The following is a 7,273-nucleotide window of genomic DNA, read 5'->3' as shown; positions in this document are numbered from 1 at the left end:
AAAATCACTAATACTGTTTCACAGTATTAGTGATTTTTAATCCTCATTCAAAGTAGAAATCAAATTGGAATGTGTTATGGAGTAATTCATGCATTTTCTGATCTTCTGTCTGAAATGAGCAAGTTGTGATGTCGGTCAAATGTCGGAGTCAAACGCAAAACAAGTTGTTGGAACGAACTGTCATGTTTTTAAATCCTCTCAGACGTAATATAGAGAAGCTGTCACCTGTTTTCCCCCAACTTGTCTAAACATTTCTCTCGTCTGTCTCTAAAACATTTCCAGTCTGTTCCACAACATTTTTCTGTTTTTCTGACTTCTAGTGACCTCTTACGTCACAAAAACACACCCCTGATTAGCTATTTCAGCCAATCAGGAACTTCCCAAATGAACCGGAAATAGAACTCTTTAAATGTCGGCACTTCCTAGTTCAAACCTGTTCGTTCAGTCGTGTGGAGAGTCGTGTTGGAGCTAGTGCAGTCGAGTTCGGTTCGGAGAGAGTACCGAACAGAGAAGTGCTGGAGAGAACAGGAGTTCCAGACATGATCCGGAATTCTTCCGAGTCTTGTGGGAATTATGACATCTTCCACATCTGAGTGGAACTCTGACGGACTTACTCCTCTTGTGAGTCCACCGAGAGGTGAACCTGTGTCGAACAAGTAGCGTCACTACTTCGGATGATTCACAGCTGTTCCTACGGAGACGCTGAAAGGGTGCGTTAAATGGAACTCCGTACCAGTGGAGACATCTCCTCCAGGTAAAGAGTCGATTTACATAACCTAAGTGTACCGAGGAGGAAGCTGGGATCTTAACGGAGAGTGCCGTCCTGATACTGACACATTTCCCTCATCCATCTTTTCCTCTCCATTTAACCTTCATTTCCATCTTTAAACTCTTCTATCTGCCAGAAATCATTCCAGATATTTTCAGAAATGTCTGTTGTGAAGCAACGGAAAACCATGGCCGTATGGTTTTCCTGTTTGTAAAGCTGATTAATTAAGCTGTTGTTGTTTTCAATTTTGCCAAATTAATGTAAATGTTTGATGTTAAAATTTGATTCTGTTAATAAATGACCATGGGGTGATGGGTCAAAGAAAATTAACGCCTCACGTTACATTTTATTAAATTCAATGCACGATATTATTCAGTCCAGAAAAATAAATGAATCCGTTTAATTTATGAATATATCACAGTATATGTTCATCTACAGATCCAAGGATCCCACACCAACGATGCTGTTCTGTCTCTGTGGACAGATAAATCAGCAATTAACCGAGCTTTCTATGAAACCTTGGTTCACAAACACGTGGGTCTAGAACTAATTAAAAAAGCGTTCCGCTTTCCATTAGTTCCCAATAGTTCACAGGTAATGACCGCTGAAGGAGTCATTAACCTAAAACTGAACTGGAACCAACGAGAACTGGTTCACCCGTTTCTCGTGATCCAAAACTTACCACATGCAACCTACATAGGCTCTGACATTTTGGTAAGGTTGGGTGTCCATGTGGACACCATCAACAAGGTGCTGTGGTCCCTAAAACCAGCCACAAAGGATCCTCCTGTGCTAGACACAGCAAATCTTAAGGCTGGGCGGACCATTCCAGAGGCCTGCCAGGTTGCTAGCAACCAAACCACCACAGTACCACCTCAGGTGATTAACCTAATGGTGCGAATCCACATCATAGCTGGACAAGCTCTTAGCCATAAACAGGCATATTTTCAACCTTCTCCTACGTTTTTCAACTTGGGACTGTCCGTGGAAGCCACGAACCAAGTGAGCCTTGACTCTAGGACCACATCTGTTGCTGTGTGTAACACAGGCACGGATGAGGTGATGATCCCAAAAAACACTATGCTAGGATGGTTGATTTCCACTGATTTTCATGATTTTGAACTAGGCATTCCATTTCTGGGAGGACTCCCAGATAACCTGGTACCGAGTCAAGAAACTGGGCCAGTATGGTTCACAAAACCAACACAGGCCATAGCTCTTTTCTCAACCGCTGATGTCGACCAAGGACCTCAAACCTATGGTGCCTTACCCATAGACAGGTCCGACGACTCAGAAAGGGATTCGTTGGAGCTCCCCAAGGAGCAAGAACCCTTATCAGTCTCATCACAGATTGAACAGGTGGTCGTCCAAGCCGACGCTCTGACATCTGATGAAGAAAGAGACAGACTTCGCCAAGTTCTTTTAAAATATGAAAAGTCATTTTCAACTGACCCAGACATCGTCCAACTTCAGAAGTTGGATCCTGCAATTAACTCGATGATACTGTATCTGACTGACCCAGACAAATACACTCCATCGAAAGGCGAACTGGATTCCAATCCAGACCTTAAAGTCCTCTTTCAGCTGCGCAAACAGTTAAAACTACTCAAGGACAGCCTAACTTTAGCTCATGGAGCAACGTCCTCACCCGTGTTCGCGGTCTCCCATGACCAAAGGGGGGTGACGCCAGTTAGGGTAATGTTACCAGACGCGATAACGTGATCAAATCTGACATTCAGAGTGAGTGACGCACCGAAACGTCGTTTTCTAGTTGCTTAATCACTACTTTTGTCAATGTTGAAACGTTGTTTTACTGGTTGCTTAGTCACTGTTTTTGTCGATGTTGAGACATCGTTTAATTGGTTTTTGGTATTGTTTCTGAACACCCCAAGCAAGAATGAATTTTGTGTGTAGTTAAGTTAGAGACTAAGAGGCCTTTAACTATGCCAACATGCAGTTCACTCGTTAAAATGTAATCTTTGCGGAGTCAATGTAGATTAATGCTACCTTAAGTACCATAATCTACATTGGGCTCACAACGCTTAAGCCGAACCTACTCGAACAATTCTATTCGGGGGGATAGCTAATTCTTTTTGATGAGTCTCGCCATAGACTCCAAAAACATTTATGGGGAAACCAAACACCCAATCTCAAGTCGTTCGTCTAAAAGACAACAGACAATTGAACCAAACTATATTTTGCCATGTAAAGCTAACTTAAACCAAGTTAGGAATGGAAAAATAGTTTGGAATGCCCTTCTATAGGTATAAATCCCTATAACTACCCTTTTCAGCATGTTCCACCCTTTAACTAGTAGCTGTAGCTGTTCCCAATCATAATAGCTTACACACCAGGTGCATATAGGTTAAGGCCTTATGTAAAATCCCCTTCATAAGCCCACCTTAAACCACATAATTGCATGACACATTTGAACCAGAACGGCACCGACTGGACGTCACCCAGCGACGACCTTCGCTGGAGGAGACCTGCAATCCTGACGTTGGTCTCCACTCTTCATCCAGTGGCCGCATCTTCAGTTCAATCCAAGGGAACCCCTCTGTATGCTGATCAATCAACACCTCCATTCGTTATGGATTTACCATTGTGGATTATATGACTTTTTCCAATGGATTACAGACTTTGTTTCCAAGGGGTTAAAGCATTGCTACAATGGAATTACCAACAACATTATGGAATTACCAACAACACAATGGAATTACCAAAAACATTGTGGGATTACCTCCTTTGACTTTTGTTTTCCTTGCTGGATTACATCAAGCTCAAGGACATTCGAAGGCGTAAGTTCATGTTGGAATTCATCCCCATGGACAGGCAATGATTTCCAAAGGGGGGACTGTAGTGAACTAAGCCTCAGGTCAAATCTGGCCCTGAGGGCCTTCCTGGGACAAGAACTGTTATTTCATTGATTTGAGTCCAGAAACACAAAATTAAGTTCATCCAGAGGCTTTCTAAGTGTCCTGCACTGATCAATTGAAAGAACACTCTCTTTTTTATTATCATTACTATTTTACAATATCTTGATAATCAAAAGTGTGTTTAGTTCAAACCATTTTAAATGTTGAAGTGAACTACTCATTTTAAATCAACTGTGAAACAGTATTAATGATTTTTAACCCTCATTCAAAGTAGAAATCAAGTTAGATGTCTGTTACAAGAGTAATGATGCATTTTTGATTCTCTGTCTGAAATGAGAAGGAGTAAGTCGGTCAGAAGTCAAGTTTCGGTCAAAAACATGTTTACTGGAAAGAAATGTCATGTTTATCTCTATCAGACAGATAGAAGGAAGACTGGCACCAAAAAGTCTCATTTCTTCAAAACATCTTTCTGTCTGTTCTTAAAACAATCTACTCTTTCTCCTTGACTTTTAATAACCTCTTACATCACTAAGACCACACCCCTGTTGGTTCTATCAGCCAATCAGGAAGTTCTCAGATGAACCGGAAGTGACCTCTTTAAAAGGGTCAACACTTCCTAGTTCCAAGTAGAACGCAGAATGTAGAACGCAGAACAAAGTTCTAGAAGAAAGAACACTCTCTTTTTTATTATCATTACTATTTTACAATGTCTTGATAATCAAAAGTGTGTTTAGTGCAAATCATTTTTAAATGTTGAAGTGAACTACTTATTTTAAATCAACTGTGAAACAGTATTAATGATTTTTAATCCTCATTCAAAGTAGAAATCTAGTTAATGTATGTTACAGAGTAATTATTCATTTTCTTGATCTTCTGTCTGAAATGAGCAGGTTGTGATGTCGGTCAAGAGTCGGAGACAAACGCAAACAAGTTTGTTGGAACGAACTGTCATGTTTTTAAATCCTCTCAGACATAAATAGAGAAGCTGGCACCTGTTTTCTCCCATCTCGCCTAAACATTTCTCTGTCTGTTCCAAAACATCTCATTGTTTTTCTGACTTCTAGTGACCTCTTAAGTCACTAAAACCACACCCCTGATTGGCTCTTTCAGCCAATCAGGACTTCCCAAATGAACCAGAAACAGAACTCTTTAAATGTTGACACTTCCTAGTTCCAAGAAGAGCAGTTCAGTTCGAAGAGCAGTTCAGTTCGGAGTGCAGTTCAGTTCAGAGAGCAGAACCGAACAGAAAAGTTGCTGGAGAGAACAAGAAGTTCCAGACATGATTCGAAGTTCTTCCGAGTCTCGTGGGGATTATGGAATCTTCCACATCTGAGTGGAACCTCTGACGGACTCACAACTCATGTGAGTCCACCCGTGAGGTGAGCGTGCTGTTGAACGAAGTACCGTCACTACTCCGGACGGTTCTCTGCTATCCTTACGGAGACGCTGAAAGGTGGCTTGAAGTGGAACTTTACGCCAGAACTGACATATCTTCAGAAAGGTAAAAAGTCGATCTTCAACTGCGAAGTGTACCATGTGTTAAGCTGGGTTCGGATGGAGGGTGCCGTTCTTCGTCGACACATTTTCCCTCACACATCTTTTCTCTCCATCTAAACTCCCTCATTTCCCATCTTTAAAACTCTTCTATCTTGCCAGTAAATCATCCAGATATTTTCATAAATGTCTGTTGTAATTAAGCTGTGTTATTGCTTCAATCAGAATAATCACATGTACAATGTTTGATGTTAAACTTTGATTCTGTTAATAAATGACCGCATTCATTTTGATGGGTCAAAGAAACTTAACGTCTCACGTCACTGATCTCTGTCACATATCTGTCAAGTAGCTCGAAAAAGAGAGAACCCGTTTAAATTAAGTATAATATCAGGTACTTGAACTAGTCCAGATATTATAACGTGTAGTGGAGCTCCGAAGCTAATCGAAGCTAACCGACCTATCTCACTACAAGAGGTACGCTCATAATGATCCAAATAAGCGACATCGGCGACAGAAAAACAAAGATCCAGGAGCTGTCGCCGGTCATACACCAGCAGCTAATTTATGTCCCAGATAAAAAATGAACAAAACACAAATAATCTGAACACCATCAGCAGAGGTGGATTGCAAGCCATGTACACGGGTGCCATCTTACCGGAAGTATTGATATTATATTGGTTGATTGATTGATTATATTGAAATATTGATACTTGAAAGTGAGTGCTTAGTGTATATTTAGTTTATGTTTTTCTTAGTTCACATCTTAGATGTTATTACTGTTTTTCTTCTCCGCTTGGAACTATTTTCATAATAGTTTCATTTATTTTGTTAACAAACATGCTCCTTTTCGTCAGTTCAGAATAAAGGGACGAGACAGCCCCTGGTTTACTCCAGAGCTAGCTGACCTCCTGCACAGGAGAGATCATCTTTGGGCCACAGCGAGAAAATCTGACTCAGACACTGATTGGTTGAGTTTTTGACAGATTAGGAATAAATGTACAACTGCTGTCAAAGCAGCAAAACGCAACTATTTCTTATCTCAGACCTCCAAAAATCTAAATGACCCTAACAGATTCTGGAAAACCATCAAATCTCTCTCAGGCACCCCCCAATCATCTGACCTCTCATCACAACTTCTCGTTAACTCTGTTCCTGTGTCAAATAAGTACGAGATCCTGAACTGTCTCAACAAACATTTTGTTGCTTCTAGTTCTTTATTTGACACAGTTACTAACAGAAAATCAGCCATTTCCCCTAATAACCAAACTTCTACAAATCAAATCCCTCCTACAAGTCAATCCTCAGTTAATCACACCTTCTCTTTTTCTCCATTCTCAGTCAGTGAGGTCAATAAACTGTTAAAAGATCTTGACCCTAAAAAATCTGCAGGTCCAGATGAACTTCCACCTTACTTCTTAAGGCTGGCTGCTCATATCATCACAGTCCCTGTGACCCACATCTTCAATCTCTCCATAAGACAAAACTCCATCCCAGGCACTTGGAAAACAGCCTTTGTTCTTCCTTTGCTGAAGGGAGGTGACCCCACCTCACTGAACAACTATCGACCAATCTCTAAACTCTGTATTTTAGCCAAGGTTCTAGAAAAACTGATAAACTCTCAAATCAAAAATTACCTGGACTCATTTAACATCTTACCTCCACATCAATCTGGTTTCAGGAAACAACACATCATAACCACTGCTTCACTGAAGGTTCTTAATGACGTTGTTGAAGCACTGGATGCTAAGGATTATTGTGCTGCACTTTTCTTAGACCTGTCTAAAGCTTTTGACACTGTGGATCATAACATCTTGTGTCATAAACTCTCAGAAATCGGTTTCTCAGAACACACCATTGGTTGGTTCTCTAACTATCTTTCAGACCGGAGGCAATGTGTTCAACATAATGGTACTTCCTCCAGTTATTTAACAGTCAACAATGGTGTACCACAAGGCTCAGTTTTAGGACCCACCCTCTTTACAATCTACATACATAATGTAGGTCAGAGCATCCCTGATGCATCCATACATTTCTATGCTGATGACACAGTTGTTTACTGTCGAGCTAAAACTGTTGCTAAGGCTTTCCAGCTTTTGAAATCTGCATTCAACATCATCCAGACTGATTTGTT

The sequence above is a fragment of the Nematolebias whitei genome, chromosome 13 (genome assembly GCF_014905685.2).
Source record: "Nematolebias whitei isolate Nwh7 chromosome 13, NemWhi1, whole genome shotgun sequence".
NCBI lineage: Eukaryota > Metazoa > Chordata > Actinopteri > Cyprinodontiformes > Rivulidae > Nematolebias > Nematolebias whitei.
The sequence above is the reverse complement of the archived record's forward strand: the minus strand, read 5'-3'. Positions refer to the sequence as shown.